The sequence below is a fragment of the Pan paniscus genome, chromosome 13, assembly GCF_029289425.2.
Source record: "Pan paniscus chromosome 13, NHGRI_mPanPan1-v2.0_pri, whole genome shotgun sequence".
Classification (NCBI taxonomy): domain Eukaryota; kingdom Metazoa; phylum Chordata; class Mammalia; order Primates; family Hominidae; genus Pan; species Pan paniscus.
The window spans coordinates 28,153,181-28,172,005 of NC_073262.2; positions in this window are offsets into that span (position 1 = coordinate 28,153,181).

The following is an 18,825-nucleotide window of genomic DNA, read 5'->3' on the forward strand; positions in this document are numbered from 1 at the left end:
GCAATTCCTTTAAAGAAAAGGTGATACAAAGCCATGCATTGTACAATATCTGCCTGCTTATTTGACACTGAGTACATAGTTAATATTTTGATTGTTTTTCTTCTTATTAAGACCTGAATAAAGACAATTTGCATTAACAATTTAGATGTTACCTGTAGTTATAGAGAAAGTGACATTAAAATTGTTTCCTAAATCAGAAAATATTTTCTGCATGTCTAGTATATGCCACATACTGTGTGCTAAGAAACAACTTGATGCTTTGCAGTACAAGCTTAACAAACAACCTTTCCTTGTGACAAAATCTGAAGATGGGCACAAAAATTGATTTTCCCCCAATAAAAGGACACACTTAGTTTATGTTGATCTTTATCTTCCCTATTAGTACCTTCCTTTTAGATAGGAAGACCCACAGTTTTCTGGTGCTTCAGGTTATCTTTATTCATCTTATATTCATGACCAGAGAGAGTTCTATTGCAATAAAGGTGATGTCATTTCCCTATGTGGCCTTGGGCAAATTACCTGATTTCTTTAAGACCCTGTTATGGTATGGCCGTGTCCCCACCCAACTCTCGTCTTGAATTGTAGCTCACATAATTCCCACGTGTAGTGGGAGGGACCAGGGGAGAGATAATTTAATCATGAGGGCAGGTCTTTCTTGTGCTTCTCTCCTGATAGTGAATCAGTCTCACAAGATCTGATGGTTTTATAAATGGGAGTTCTCCTGCACAAGCTCTCTTGCCTGCTGCCACATAAAATATGACTTTGCTTCTCCTTGCTTTCTGCCATAATTGTGAGGCCTCCCCAAGCCATGTGGAACTGTGAGTCCATTAAACTTCTTTCCTTTATAAATTACCCAGTGTTGGGTATGTCTCTATTAGCAGTGTGAGAACAGACTAATACAGACCCATTGGTCTCTGTTGGAAATAGATAATAACATCTAGTTCTTATTTTTATTCAAACATATTTGAGGAAACCATGCATATAAACCTCTTAGTATAGAACATCCTACCTCTCAATAAATATTAAGTGCTTTTCCTGTTGAGATATGTGCGTGTGTGTGTGTGTGTGTGTGTGTTCATTGTCACTACCAATATCATCATCATACATCTTAACTTAAAAGAAGACACTTCATTTTTAAGGTTATTTTTGTTACTTGGACATCGCATTGAAATAATACTCATATAAAATGATGTTTGTTTGCCTATAATTGCTTTAGTTTTAAAACAGAGCCACTACATATACACAGTAAAAAGCTTTTTCAAATCAATAGGAAAATGACAAATATTCCAGAAGAAAAGCAGTTAGGACTTAACTAACAAGCACTTCACAAGACAGAGTATCCAAATGTCTGACAAACATGAAATTGGATTCAAACTGATTAGAAATTAGGAAAATACAGAATGAAACTACAATTAGATTTCAATTCATATCCTCCATAAGGACTGAAATAAAAATTACAATTCCAAGTGTTGTCAAAAGTGTGGGAAAACTGAAATTTTCATACGTAGCCCTGGGAGTGTAAGTTGGTAAACTTACATGGGAAAACTTTAGGCATTTTCTATTCAACTTGACCATTTACGTATCTTAGGACCCTCAGTTATATACCTAACAGAAATACATGCACCTATGCACTAAAAAATATGTATAAGAATGTTCACAGGAGCACCATTTATAATTGTCAAAACTTGGAAACTACCCAAATGTTTATCAATAAGTAGAATGAGGAAATAATTTGTGGTATGTTCTTACAATTGAATAGTACACAGCAGTGAAAATAAACACATTTTGCTACAAGTAACATCATGGATTAATGTCACAATCATAATCACAATAATATGATGAGTAAAAGAAGCCAGATAAAAAAATAGTATATGGAATGTGAATCTATTCTATAAATTACAAACCCAACAAAACTAATCAATGGTGATGGGAATCAGAATAGTACTTATTTTGGGAAAAGAAGTATGAAACAGGAGGGAGCATACTGGGTACTTATGGAATGCTGACAATATTCTATTACTTGTTCTGAGCGAAAGTAATATGTATATGTTCACATTCAGAAAATTTGTAGAGTTGTATGATTATTTTGGTGTATAATTAAATGTTGTTATGTATTATTTAGGTACTTTTCTGTATTTGTTATATTTTTATTTTAAAAGTACAGAAACAATGAAATAATGGATCTACCTCACACGCAGTGATGTAATTCACTTCAGCTGTGGAAAGAAATCTGTTTGTTTATGATTTTTGTTTTTGTTTTTGTTTTTTTTTTCTAGATATGGGGAGGAGAGTTTGAGAGGGTGATGGACTGGAGGTGTTAGCATTAACTTGGTAAAAAGAAAATGGAGGAAATGGTAGCTATCATACAAAATATTTTTCAAGTTTCTAGACTCAATATGCATAGACTTTTCTGATGTTAACAGTCATTTGTCAGATGGAGGCTTGCCTTATGCTTGTTGGTATAACTTGAAAATTCACTTGGAGATTTTAGAAGATCAGAAGAGATCAACTCTGCCATAATCCTTATTTTTACACTGGCTCTTGATCTCTGAGGAGGCAGACTTGTAAGCTGAGCTGTCTTCTGAGTGCTGTGTAATAAAGAGCTACCTCCCGAGGCAGATTCCTAATTGTGGATCTCTGGCCTGTGATACTCAGGTGCCCTTCTACTCCAGCATTTTCTGGATTGAACATTCTTGTGTAAAGGAGGTTAGGAAAGAGCTACCTATTATCTTCTCTGAATAAAATATGTGATGAATAATTATAATTTCTAACATTTATTCAGCTTTACCATATGTCAGGTCTTAAGATGATCCTGTTTCTCTTGACTCTTATTTCACTTAATGTGTTCTTTCTCTGTTTTGAATCATTAGCAATTCTGTGGAGTCTATCTCCAAAACATGGCCTGAGTCAGTTACCCCTCACTGCTGCTAGCACCCTGGTCTAAGGCATCTTTGTCTTGTACTTGACCTGCTGCACTAACTTTGGTGCTGGTTTCTCTGTCTCTAATCAATCCCTTATACAAAGTTCAAGTTCTCACAGCTCACCCTTGTGGCACACATGACCCAGGGTGGGAAGCTCCTGCTCTATGCGTGGAGTCTAGGGCCAGCTCTGTGCCATCCACGGACCAGTCAGGTCCTTCTGTGGACCGTATTATATCAAGTCTGATGCACCGCTGAGTCTTTGGGTGCCCTCTTTATTTCTAGCATTTTCAGATTCCTCTTAATTAGCTTGTCTGTGTATATATTTAAATCATATTTTCTCCCTTGTTTCTAAATTTAAAATAGGAAGGGGAATATCTCTATTCCTCAGTGTGACATCTTGACTGAAAGTCTCTACATATTTACATTGACAAAGGCACAAGACTAAGTCATAATTCAGTGAAAACATTTGAGGTCCCACTGCATTTTCTCATGTATTCTTATTTCGCATATATTTACATTTAATATTATAGACCATCTTAGATAATATGGTTCCTAATTTTTCCTGTAGATAATTTTTTAAGATAAAAAGATGAGCCTGAATACTTTGACTCACTTAAGATTAAATGCTTTTAAAAAAAATAGTGATTTTATTTATGCTAACATGCCCTTCACAGGAAAACCACAGCAATAGAGAAGGTAAAAGAAGATGGTAAAGAAAATCACCCGGGGCTGGGTGTGGTGACTCATGCCTGTAATCCCAGCATTTTAGGAGGCTGAGGCAGGAGGAGCACTTGAGTCCAGAGTTGGAGGCCAGCCTGGGCAACACAGGGAGACCCTGTCTTTACAAAAACAAACTAACAAAAAAAGGCTAGCTGGGCATGGTGGCACACACATGTAGACCTGACTACTCAGGAGGTTGAGGTGGGAGGATCACTTGAAGCCTGGAAGTTTGAGGCTGCGGTGAGCTATGATCCTGCTACTGCACTCCTGCTTGGGCAACTCAGTAAGACCCTGTCAGGAAAAAAAAAAAAAAGTAAATAAAAGAAAATAAAAAGATTGCCCTAAATTCCAACCTTTAGAAGTAAATATTATCAATTTAGATGGATGTCATTTCAGGCTTCACTAATAGGTTAATATATTTTCACTCACACTTTACACATAGATAACAAGAGAGAGGAATAATCAAAAGACTGAGATTTTGACATTTTATTCTGCATTTTATTTTCTAAAAATAGTATTAAACTTATTTTAACATATACAATAATTAGATATTAAAATTAAGAATTACTTAATATAAAATACCTAAATTTTTCCCTAAATTAAAAAGATAAACACAGATATTAGTTTTTAAAGTAAAATACAGTTTACCTTGCATGTGGTATATTTAAACTCTCATTGTTGATACAATGAAGGCATTTTCAGTTATACTTATTTCTATTTTCATTATACCATTTATTGATTTTGAAGTTGTTTAAAATGTGTCAAGATTAAACATATTAACTTTCCAAGGCATTATTTTTATCTTTACAGCCCTAATTTTTTACAACACCTACTCTCATCTTAAACTTTACTTTGATTCTTCTCTAAGTTGTGTGGTTTTATTTTAGAGAGTTTTTTACTTAAAGTATTCAGTAATAAATATATGACAAGGCTTTTGTGGCAATGTCTGTTGTTTTATATTTAATGGATAGTTTAGCATATTAATCAATATAGGTAGACTTCACCACAGTAATAAAATGTTTTCTATTTGTCTCATCTATTCTTTGTTTTCTTTGCCTTACTTTTCTGCATCTTTTGCATTCTTTTATCATGATTCCATTTTATAGCAACTTTCGGCTTTTAGGCTAATTTTTTGTTGTGATATTTAAGTGGTTATTTTAGGGTTTATAGTATAGTAGTCCTCCCTTATCCAGGGAATGTGTTTCAAGACCCCCAGTGGATGCCTGAAACCACAGATAATATCACACCCTATACACACACTGTTTTTTCGATCTGATAACCAACATGGCCACTAAGTGACCAGTGGGCGGGTAGCGTCTACCACATAGATATACTGGACAAAGGGAAGATTCACATCCTGGGGGAGGTGGGGAAGGAGCAGGATAGGGTGAGACTTTATCACACTACTTAGAGTGGCATGTAATTTAAAACTAATAAATTGTTAATTTCCAAAATTTTCCATGTAATATTTTTGGTTGACAATGAGTAACCAAAATTTGCGTGGAAAGAGAAACAGCAAATAACGGAAAGCTACTGTATACACATTTAAATGATCATAGCTTGCTTCAAGTGATAGTATAGTATTAGACTTTAGGTATAATATTGGACATTAACAGCAGCATGTTTCAATTCCTCCACTCCAGCTTTTTCTAATGCAATTTAAAAACATTTTGCCCTGAAATGTCTAAAAATGCATCTGAAATAGGTCTCATTAAGCTAAAATCATGCTATCAGCAGGATTGTGTTCTTTCTGGAAGGCCTAGGAGTGAATCTGTTTTGCCTTTTCCAGATTATACAGGTGACCTACATTCCTTGGCTCCTGGTGCCCTTCCATCTTCAAAGCCAGCAATGGCTGGTCAGTGTTTTTTATACTGTCCCACGCTGACATTCCCCGTCTTCCACCTCTCTCTTTCACTTACAAGGATTCTAATAATCACAATGTGTCCACCACCTGTGTAATCAAGGATAATCATGCCATTGCAAGGTCAACTGATAAGAGCCTTAATTCCATCTGCAATCTTAATTCTCCTTTCCAGTGTAACCTAACATATCCACAGGTTCTGGGGATTAGAATGTGCACATCTCTGTGATGAGGGTATCTTACACTGTGTACAACATGATTTTTGTGTTAAATAATAAACTATCACTTAAAGATATTTAAATAATAAGAAAAATATATTATTTAACTACATAATTTTCTTCATTCTTTTGTTTAGATTTAGATCCAGATTTAGATCCATGGTATTATCTTCTTTCTGCCTGATGTTCTTTTTCTTCTCGTACAGTTTGCTGGTGATGAATTCTTTCAGCTTTTGCATTTCTAATAATGCCTTTATTTCACTTTTGGTATTGGAGGATTTTTTTTTGCTCAGTAAAGAATTCTAGATTGACTGTTGTTTACTTCTGTATTTTAAAGATGGTTCTCTTCTGTCTTCCAGGTTAGATTGTTTTTGATGAGATGTCAGCTTTCATTCTTACCTTTGTTTCTCTGCACATGTGTGTCTTCTTTTCTTTGGTCTGACTGTTGTTAAAATTTTTTCAAAATCATTGGTTTAAAGGTATTTGATTATGATGTACCTTTTAAAAAAATTTAGATACAGGGAGTACATGTGCAGATTTGTTACATGGATATATTGTGTGATGATGAAGTTTGGACTTCATTGAATCCATCACCCAAATAGTAAACATAGTACCCAATAGGTTATTTTGCAACCCTCGCTGTCCTCCCTCCCTTCCCCAATTTGAAGTCTCCAGTGTCTGTTTTTCCCATCTTTATGTCATATATGCCCAATGTTTATTTCCCACTTGTAAGCAAGAACTTGCAGTATTTGGTTTTCTGTTTCTGCGATAATTCACTTAGAATAAAGACCTCCAGCTCCATCCATGTTGCTGCGAAAGACATGCTTTTGTTCTTTTTTATGGCTGCATAGTATTCCATGGTATTATGTACCACATTTTCTTTATCCAATCCACCATTGATGGACATCTAGGTTGATTCCGTATCTTTACTATTGTGAATAGCACTGCAATAAACATAGAAATGCAGGTGTCTTTTTGGTAGAATAATTTTTCTTTTTCTTTTTCTTTTTTTTTTTTTGAGACAATCTGGCTCTGTCACCCAAAGTGGAGTACAGTGGTGCAATCTTGGCTCACTGCAACCTCCACCTCCTGGGCTCAAGCATTCCCCCCACCTCAGCCTCCTGAGTAGCTGGGATTACAGGTGCACACCACCATGCCCAGCTTTTTTTTTTTTTTTTGTAGAGACAGGGTTTCTTCATGTTTCACAGACTGGTCTTGAACCCCTGAGCTCAAGCTGTCTGCCTGCCTTGGCCTCCCAAAGTGCTGCAATTATAGGTGTGGGCCACTGTGCCCAGCCTGCTACTTATTTTTCTTTTAATGTATATCCAGTGATGGGATTGCTGGGCCAAACGGTAATTCTATTTTTAGTTCTTTGAGAAATATAATGAACGTACCTTTGTGTAATTTTCTTCCAGTTTCTTTAGCTTGAGGTCTGTTGAACTTTTTTTTTTTTTTTTTTTAAGATGGAGTCTTGCTCTGTTTTCCAGGCTGGAGTGCAATGGTGCAATCTTGGCTCACTGCAACCTCCATCTTCTGGGTTCAAGCAATTCTCCCTGCCTCAGCCTCCCGAGTAGTTGGTATTACAAGGGCCCACTACCATATCTGGCTAATTTTTGTTTTCTTTTAGTAGAGATGTGGTTTCGCCATGTTGGCCAGGCTGGTCTTAAACTCCTGACCTCAGGTGATCCATTCCCCTCGGCCTCCCAAAGTGCTGGGATTACAGGCGTAAGCCACCGTGCCTGGCCAGTTGAACTTTTTTGATTTGCATATTTATTATTTCCATCAAGTTTGAGACATATTTGACCATTTTTTTCTTGAAATATGTTCATATCTCTCTTCATTCTCCTGTCTTTAAGGGTCTCATCACATGCTTATTAGGCCACCTGATGGTGTCCAACAGAATTGATTTTTTTCATTTTTTTCAGTTTTTTTCTGTTTTATTTTGTATATATTTCAAGAACATGTTTTCAAGTACACAAATCTTTCTTCTGCAATGTATAATTGGCTCTCATTCTAGTGTCTTTTTCATCTCAGAAATCATAGTTTTCTCTTCTAAAATTTTGATACAGTTCATTTTTTACCGTCCACATCTATATTTATCATGACATGTGATAAATCCTTCTTCTAACTTCTTGAATATATCAAATATATTTATAATGACTGCTTTAATGTCTTTGTATACTAATTCTGTCATCTGTGTCATTTCATTATTTTAATTGATACTTATTTTCTACATTTTTGATCATAGATAACTGGTTCTTTGGCTATCTTATCATTGCTATTAGATGCTAGATAGCATCAATTTTACATTACTGAGTTCTACTGTTGCAATCCTAGAAATATTCTTGAGCTTTTTTGCAGACATAGTTAAACTACTTGGAATCAGTTTGAATCTTAAAGTATTTTTTTAAGGTGGTTACAGAATATTACTTAGTGTTAATAGTATTTAGTGTTAATTTTATCTTTCTACTAAGGCAAAGGTTTTCTGAGCATGAATTATGATGTTTTCTACTCAGCCTGGTTACCATTTGAAGGCTTGACTTAAGCTAAAATATTTACTTTCTTGCTCACTTACGTTGCTGTGGGCAGGAGGCTTCCGTTCCTTGCTGACTTTTGGCCAGGGGCCTCAGTCTCAGTATATAGGAACCCTCACAAGGTTGACAGAGCGTCCTCACTTCATGGCAGATAAATTTCCTTAAGTGAAAATCTGAGAGAGAGCAATGTGAAAGCCACAAACCCTCTTTGGTCTACACTGGGAAGTCGTACTCCATCATTTCTGCCAGAGTCAATTCATTAAAAGCAAGCCACTAAGTATAATCCACACTCAAGAGGCTGGAAATTAGGCCCTAACAGAAGAAGATAGTTCATGTACATAATTTAGAACCACCATAGTCAGCCTTCTGGCCTCCAGTTATAAACATTCTTATCATGTGCATTTTAAATGCATTTACCTACTCCAAGACCCCCATATTTTCATCCTTTACATGCTCACCTCAAAATCCAGGATCCTAGCTTCTAAACTAGGTGCAGGCATGGATGGGGCCTCATGGATGTAATTGCTTAAATAAAGCATTTCGGGTATAGCTTCTTTTAGATCTGTGAATTAACAAGACCAATTACATGCTTCCAACCCACACAACAGTTAATGATGGGATAGGCACAGGACAACTGTTCAAAGAGAAGGGAATGAAGCTCCATCAAAGTCAGAAATATCCAAAAATTTGTGGACATATTTTTAAACTACTACACCCCTGAAGATAATTAACTTTTGACATTTATGATCATTTTATGTTCACTGTCTTATTTTTCTTGCAGTTATTAATGATATAAAAATGACAAGCCCTTTGGACCTCCCCTTCATCTAATGAAATGTTGTGTTTATAAGTAGATAGTTTTACTCTTGAGATTATTCTTCGGGTTCCAGAGATAATTTCCTGAGGCTTCTTTCTTATTCTTATTTTATCTCAAAATCGGGGTCAGTAAGAATAATCAAGATTTTGGCAATTCATCTTCTTTTCCCACCACTGTTACTGTGAGTAGGAGTGAGCATAGTTAATTCTGCCTCACTCCACAAGCATTTATATGTTTTTTTTCCTTTTGGGCACCATCAAAGAATATGTCAGGGGGTTGTGCTTTCTTCTTTCACAGGGCTGTCAGTGAGTTTTGTCTAGATCTAACTTGATTTTTCTATTTTGTTTCATTTTGGAGGAGGGAGAGTCTGTGACATGATGTGATTTGACTTGTTGTCTTTCCTAAGGAAGGATCTCATGAATTTTAAGTGAGAGGACATGGGCCTGGATCAGGATCTGCACTTTTTTGTGTGACCCTATTTTAGTGCTCCCACTCCTGCTGACAGCATGCTCCTGAAGAATGAAATTCTTTTATTCAAGAATGTATTCATAAAATGGAAAAATCTTAGTTTCCAAAGCTGTAAAGTGCAGTATGAAACTTCACTCACTTATATATTGATTTCAGTATGCAGTATCCCAAGCTTTCTGCTTCAATGTTTATTTTAGTTGTACTTGAATGAGAATAAATTGCAGTTGCTACGTATATCATTTACTTCAAAATACTTCTAACTTTAGCTTACCTAGGAAGCATTAAGCATGTTTGGGCAGGAGTCAAAGACACACCTGAATTTTTCTCATATTTTCAATACTCAAAGCTGTTAATACAGTGCTACCTTCAGAGTCTACTTTTTTGAAGTACATAGCATTCAAGCCTTTTTATTCTGAAATACAACATATTTTAATGTCTCTGTTTCTAAAGATTATATAATTTGTATGTTATTCTCACATCCCTGATATAGATATGATACAGAGTGGATAAAAATTAGAATTACTATTGGAACTTTAAATTGTAGTCAACGGTGTTAAGAATCTATGTTGGCTTTGTTTTTCTTTATAATATTTATAGTAGTTTTTAAAAATTCAATCTCTTATTTGACAATAACAAACAGACCTTTTTTATAAATAGAGTCACTAAGATTTATAGAAGTTTTAATGTATTCAATGCCAAACTGCTCAAAGTAGTGTTAGGTCAGGATCTGAGATTTTATCACTTTTAGGATAGCTTCTCTCCAAATCTTGTCACATCCTTGATTCATTTACTTTAGTCTATATAGCTGTAGCTATAGCTATAGATATAGGTGTAGATTATAATTAGCCATTTTAATATATGCATATTTTTCTAAGAAGCCAAGATGAACTCATAATTTTTCTTAATTATGCAGTCCTTTGGTTTTGAGAATTGGTGACATTAACTGAGAACAGAGAGGTCTGTACTTCTTGCTGTTTACTGACTTTAAAGACGTTTTGATGAGGGCTTCATATCTGTTTTTTACTAATATCAGATAGAAATAGAATAGAAGACTAAAGGGGAAATATTTTTCATTCAGTGACATATCAATGACATGAATGATGGAATAATAACTTTTCCCTTATTTCAGTCAATTACCCAGAAACAATGAAAAAGCTTATATTTTTAGATAGCTTTTACCTACACTGATGCCTGAAATGCAGAAAGGATAATATGGCTTGGAAATGGAATATGGATACTAGATTTAAACACATACAAGACATAAAAAAATTACGTTTTTTTTTGCATCAGGCTACCACCTGGTAATATCATGGAATCATTCTTATAATAAATAATTTAAAAAATTATACAATGATAGATGGGAATATGGCATTTTATATAAATTTGGTTTTAAAACAAAATATCTTTAAAATACTTTTAAAAGTCAGATTAAAGTTTGGCTTTGGAAGAGAGATAAAATGAAGGTAATATCTTTTTTTTTTTTTTTTTTTTTTTTTTTTTTGAGATGGAGTCTTGCTTTGTTTCCCAGGCTGGAATGTAGTGGTGCGATCTTGGCTAATGCAACCTCCACCTCCTGGGTTCAAGTGATTCTCCTGCCTCAACCTCCTGAATGAGTAGCTGGGATTACAGACACGCACCACCTCACACAGCTAATTTTTGTATTTTCAGTAGAGACGGGGTTTCACCATGTTGGTCAGGCTGGTCTCAAACTCCTGACCTCAGGTGATCTGCCTCCCTCAGTCTCCCAAAGTGCTGGGATTGCATGGGTGAGCCGCCGTGCCCAGCTGGAAATATCTTTTTTAATAGAAGACATTAAAAGTATGTAATGAGAGTAATTGATACTTCTGGTTTGTTTCAAGATGAGGTAACAAATATTGGAGTTATAATGGCTTTCATATATTGAACATTAGGCAACATGGAACTGTGAATCCCAAGAGAAGGGACGTAAGATGCATAAATTCTGAGTGGAGGCAGTTTCCATGTCTCATTGAAGGGAGTCAGGGCTCAGTCAGAAATCAGCAGTCTCAAGGACTTCAAGAGAAAGTTATGGTGTCTGCAGAAGTAAAAGCTCCTAAAGAGTTATACCAACAAAACATATTTCAGAGTTTAAAACAATACCCTCCCAAAGATTCTAAGCCTAGATGCAAAAAAAAAAAAAAAAAAAGTAAAAGTACAGCTGTTTTATTTGCAGATTACACAATTATCTAAAATTTTAAGGAATCTATACAAATAATCTCAGAAGACCATAAATGAGTTTAAGGTCAATATGTAAGAATCTATTGTACTTCTATAAACTAGCAATAAACAAATTGCTATTAGAAAATAGTTTGGTAGTTTCTTAAATGTTTTAAATGTTAACCTACTATATCATCCAGAAATTAAACCATTAGTTATTTACCCAAGAGAAAATAAACATTTTACACAAGATTCACATGTAGATGTTCATATAGTTTTATTTCTAATAGTACAAACCAGAAGAAATTCACATGTGCTAGATAAACAAATTATGGTATAGTATACAATGGTATATTATTTAGCAGTTGAAAGAATTAGCTATTGGTGCATGCTATAAAATTAATGAATCTCAAAATAATTCTGCTGAGAGGAAGAAAGCAAGATGAAATTGGAGAAGAAGAAGGAAAAGAAAAAATACTGTATTCTTCTGTTAATATAAAATTCTAGGAAATGCAAACTAACATTATGACAGAAAGCATGGAGATAGGGTAGGGAAAAAAGAAGGGGCAATAGTGAGGAATTATAAAAAGGCACAAAAAATGTTTGGGGGTAATGGATAAGTTAATTTTTATTGTAATGCAGCAGGCCAACAAAGTAAACATTAAATAAAGAATTATTAGTAGAAGAAAGGGGACATTTCATAATGAATAAGATATCATTACAATGGAATGATAATAGAGCAATAAAGTCATAAATGTGTATGCATTCAATAACATAGCTTTACAATCTATAAAGCAGACCTATAGAACTAAAAGGAGAAATTGACAAATGCATAATCATAGTGAGAAACATTAACTCATCTCTTTCAAAAGCTAATATAACAAGCAGACAAAACCTAAGGATGTATTAGGTTTAGAATATCAGAAGACTACATGAGGAAAACATGTCATATACAATTGACAATGATAGAATATTGCATCTAACAATATAAGAATTTACATTGCCTTCAAATGTCCATTTAACAAAACTGACCATATGCTGTTCCAAAAAAGTAGCTTCAGCACACTTCCAAAGATATATATTATTTATTGAATATTCTCTGATCTAAAGGAATTAAACTAGAAACCAATACTGAACTGTTAAACAGAAAAAACTGAATGAACTAGAAATCAAACAATATACTTGAAAAAGTCAAAAATATAACTTAGATACATTTATAACCTGGTAACTTGTGGACTGCATCAAAAACACTACTTATACTAAAATATGTAGCCCTAAATGCATATGTGGAAAAAACAGGCTGAAAAATCACTGATACAAGCTTCTATCTTAGGAACCAAAAAGAAGTGAACAAGAACAATAACAAACAGCAAAGCAAACCTAAGGAAAGTAGAAGAAAACAAATAATACAAAGATAAGACTGCTATTAAATAAAGTGGAAAATATTCAAGAGTTATATAAAAAGATTGATAAAAAGCATAAACTTCAACAAGAATTATCTAAAAAAAGAGAAATCATAAATTACCAGTATCAATAATTTTTAAAAAGAGATACCTACAGATCCTATTGATATCAAAAAGATAAGAGGAGATTACCAGGAAAAAAAAAAAAGTCCATTGAAAGGAATTTGGAAGAATTGGGCAAATTTCTTGGAGAGGGACTTAGCAAAACTGACACAGGAAGAAATTAATATCCAGAGGGTCTGTTATGTGTTTCAAGAAATTGAGTCACTTCCTTAATTCAATTTCATAAAGAAAACTGCAGCTACTGAATTTACCAGTGTCTTATTTCAAAAATTTAATGAAAAAACATTCCTTGAAAATAAAGAACACTTTCTGACCCTGTATAAGGTCAGCAAAATCTGCTTCAAAAATCTGCCAAAGAAATTACAAAATAAAATTGAATAATTTGAAATAATATATTTCATAAATATTGATATAAAAATCCTTAGCGTAATGTCAAATCATCACCAAGTAGGGTTTATTTAAGGTATATAAAGATAGTTAGAATTTTGATGTTTAATAAATGGAATTTATTACTCATTAGGAAAAATAATTATTTCAACAGAAGCAGAAAAACTACAAAATTCAACACCGACTTGTGATTAGGAATAAAAAGTAACTTCATTAAATTGATAAACTGTAGTTACAAAAAAAAACAGCAATCAAACTCCATAGTGAAAATTGGAACCTTTCCTTCTGCTAATGAGAATGATACAAAAAAGAAAGAAAAGAAAGTTGTAATTATTAACAAATAATATGGTTGTGTCTGTTGAAAATGAAAAATACCTTATATATGAATAACTTTAAAATGTAAATTTAGCAGTTTTGCTGGACACATGTCAGTATACAAATTTAATTATATTTTTATCTACTGTCAATAGTGAATCAAATAATATTTTAAAAAACTACATATAAAACATAAAATATCTATGGATAGATTTAATACAAAATTTACACAGGGAACCAGAAAATAATTTTGAAAGATATTTAACATGCTAGGGCATGCCACTTTTTATTATGTACGTTTTATGGATCAAAAGACTCAATATTGGAACAACGTCAATTCCCACAAATTCAGTGACATACCAATCACAATTGTCAAAGTATTTTGTGAAAAATTAACAAGCTTATTATAAAATTTTTATGGAAATAAAATTTGCAAAACATATTTAAGATATATTGAAGAAGAAGGCAAAATTGGAAGATTTTATTAGACATCAGTGTATTTTATAAATTAGATAGTGGGGTATTGGTATAGGAAATAAAGTTCTAGAAATAGATTCACACGTGTAGTCATTAGATTGATGATAATGATTTCATTGCAGAACAATGGGGAAATGATTGTGTTTTTAATAAATGATGCCAGATCAATTGGATGGCCATATGGAAAAAGAAAATCTTTATCTCTACCTTGTATTACACAGAGAAATAAATTCCAAATGAATTGCAGAGCTAATTATGAGAGGTAAAACAATAAAGTTCATTAGATATTGAATCTGTTGAAAACAGTACAAGATCTCACTTTTAAAAAAAATCACCTTCTCCTGTTCTTTTTATTCCTCTACCTAACACCCATAATTTATTAGCTCTTACTATGTTCCATGTACTGTTCTGAGAGCTTTACACAGATTAATTTATTTAATTATCATAATAACCCTATGAAATAAATATACAGTCCTCATTATATACCCAGATGAGGAAATGGAGACAAAGATTGATTAATGAAATTAACTAATTCATTCATTTACTTCTATTTGCTTCTCAAATGTTTTAAAATAGAATTTTCGCAAAGGAATCAGAAATCCTGAATCCCAAGCCTGGACTGACTTGTTTTTTCTCTGGGAGACCAGGTTTAAGTTGTACAATCTGTTTAAGTCATACAATCTGTTTAAGCCTCAGTGTCTTCACACACACACAAAAGTGTAATATGCAGGGCTGTTATTATCTCTTGAAATTGTGAAGATCAAATGAGACAAACTTACATGAGAGCGCTATGAACTATAAATTACCATTTAAAATGTGTTAACGATGAAAGATACCCAAGAAAGAAAGGCAGTGCAGTTTAGGAAGCACCAAAGTTTAGGAGTGAAACAGATCAGCATTTGAATCTCTTCCCTGTCTAATGATATGATCGTGGCAAATTACCTGATATTTCTCAACCATTTCCTCATATATATTGGAGGTAATAGCATGCTATTAATATATGCTGGCTGTTATTATGTGCCAGGTACTCTTCTAAGTGCTTTACATGTATTAACTCATGTAATCCTTACAATAGTCCCATTGAGTAGGTACATGACTCTGATTTTCAGATGACAAACTTGAAGCACAGAGAGGTTAAGCTGTGTCCAAGGTTACATAGCTAATAAGTGGTAGGATCATTATTTGACCCATAGTTAGTTTGCTATTGTTGCATAAGTTGATTGTGAAAATTGAACAAGGTGATATATAGAAAAATAAGTACTGTATACAACACAGTATGAACACTCAAAATGGTAATTATTATTATTTTAATAAACTAAGAATTTATACCTCAAGGATAAAAAGAACTATTGGAATAATAGAAAACAGAAACTAGAACAGAAACTTGCTTAAGTGTTTGGCAAGGAAAAGGGGATACTTTGGATGATGGAGGAAGAGGACAGAGATGTGAAAAACTGAATAAATAGCAGCAAGGATGATGTAACTCACAAATAGGAACTATCTGCCCTAGTGACAACGAAGGCATAGTGGGTGTCTAGTGGGTTGCATAAATATCACTGAGGTTGTTATAAGCTGGTAACTTGTTGCCATGGTATCTTTAAACTCTCTTAGAGTATGTCCTGATAAAAGTCCTTAAATTAGCTTATCTTTTCAGCTTTGTGTACCACATAAAAGTTATGTGATTCTAGAGAGTGCTTACAAATAAGAATCTGTACATCAGCAACCAACACAATCCTAAAATCCTCATGTGTAGCTTCATAGATTGACTCTTTTGAATGAAACAGAGCAATCTGTCACTTGACTTTTCTATGACATTCAAGATATTGAAGTTTATAAGAAAAGATTGATTTAGACACAAGTTTAATGAAATTAAAAATGTGTGATTAATGACATCTGTTTTTTAGGCATGATATCTGAAGTAAAATTAATTAATGCCTTATATAAATTACACATTGCACTGTAATTTGCCTAAAAAGAAGGTTAAATTTGTTAAATTTCTCTTAACCTATTTGATTTTAATGCCTAGTATATATTCGATCATATAATTGCATTGGTCTTTATTTTTATCTCACTATTCCCTCCTGAATTTCAGCATTGTTTAAATATTGTGATTCCATTTTTCATCACTATGAGTTATCTGAGAAGCCAGATAATATTCAATTTTATTAGTTAGCTTATTTTAAAAAGTTTAATATGAGCTTTAGCTAGTTTGGCCTCTAAGGCATTATACTATGCAATAAACTAGGGTAAATTTTTTTTATCTTTTTCATATGTTAGAATAAAAAAGAAGGAAAGGATATATTTCCCTGGTAAATGTTGTTATACCATGTACACAAAATGTATACACTTACACACTCCAGAAAACATTAAGAATCTTTTAAAACAAGCTTCATTGAAAATCTACATGAAAACTAAACCTAAAAATTTAGATATGTAACCTGAATCAATAGAAAGCTATAGCCTCATTTTATTACTGCAGTAATAAATTTCCAATTCTTGTGGCTATACATAGTTTTATGTTGTTAAGTACATTAGTATTCAGATATATTGAGAACACCTGGAACATTATAGAATTGTCTTTCTTGAATTCAGACTGAGTAGTTTGTGTGTTAATATCCATGGTCCTTTATACTGAGGATTGTAATTTGGTCATATCCCTGTAGCAACCAATAAGAAATGTCAACAAATCCTCTGGATGCTGTTTACTGCTCTAAACAGTACTGAGTAAGCCTGGGGCTATCTACAAGAGCTTATACATATAATCTGGCATGACCATTCAGAAAGGATATCTGAATTGTAGACATACACTTTCAATAAGATTAAAAATAATATCAGTCCTTTTCTATCTCAATGCACTGTACTTATATGCAGTGAATAGACAGAATTTTATGTTTTTTTTTTTTAACAGCAGCCACTAAATTATACCAACTTTGGAATTTCTCTGTAGTAGCCAATTTAATTGAACAAATTGCTTTTGTGTGAAATTAGAGATTAAAATGAGTGAACTAAATGGTTGATTAACAATATGCTGTGGATATTACCTTAACCGGGAATTCTTCATCTTTATGCTACACTCTCCAGTATCATTTATTATTTATGAGTCACATAGAACAAAGCGACTGGCTAGGAGTTTTCTAATAACTAAATCAAGTAGTTTGAATTAAACATATACTCTGAGAATCGTGGCCCACAATAGAAAGTAAAGTGAAGGAAAATATTGTTTCTATTAGTTTCCAAATAGAGAGTCAAATAAATAGAAAGTAATGGCATGACAAGGAATATCTAAAAAATCCCACAACAGAAAATTCTTGAAAGTTATGACACCCATTAGTTCTCTTTTTCCTAAATGCTGGACTCAAGCTCCTGTGGCTTGTGATGAATGAAGGCATCACGGATAGAAAAGGTTTTGGTTTGATTAATTTTAAAGATAGTCTTTCAACATCTTTCTGTAACTTTGAGGCTTGTATACTCATCATCAGGATATTCTCTCAACTAGCGAGCACTTACTATATGCTATGATTTAAGATTATCCCCTTCTTATCAAAGTCAGACATCATTATGTTGTCCCTCCCACCCTTAACTCCCCCCGCAAAATAAAAAACAACATCGCTATGCTGAAATTACATATGACCTCTTTTCTGGAATGTGAATTATTTGTGAGGGAGGGAGACTTCTCTGCTCAAAAATATTTGCTGACTCTCACTATTAAAAGATAAATTTGGGCTGGGTAGAGTGGCTCATGCCTATAATCCCAGCACTTTGGGAAGCTGAGGCGGGTGGATCACTTGAGGCCAGGAGTTCAAGAGCAGCCTGAGCAACATGGCGAAACACTGTCTCTACTAAAATTACAAAAATTAGCCAGGCACGATGGCGGATGCCTGTAATCCCAGCTACTTGGGGGGCTGAGGCACTAGAATTGTTTAAACCTGGGAGGCAGAGGTTTCAGTGAGCCAAGATCACACTACTGCGCTCCAGCCTGGGTGACATGGCAAGACTCTGTCTCAAAAAAAAAAAAAAAAAAGATAAATTTGAAATCCTTAGATTGGCATTTGCCAACTTCTATCATTTGAACTTTTTTTCTCCCACTACTTCTCTATGCAACCTCCAAATGTCAGTCAAATTCCCCATCCTTTCAGGATCCCCTTGAGGAGTATCATAATCATAGTTTCAATGAATCATTGCCTTCCTGCATCTATACCACTTTGCAATATGGCCTTGCCTCTCCTTCCTCCCAAAGATGGAATCTCAGGAACCAGGACTGGCCTGGGAATTGCCTTGGTCATTCAGATGTGACAGAGGTGATCTGAAGCCTATATTTCAAGAGACCTTGAAGTTTCCACCTTTGCCCTCTTGGAATCCTAAGAACAGCATGCTATGAAGAAGTTGGTTTATCCTATTAGAATATG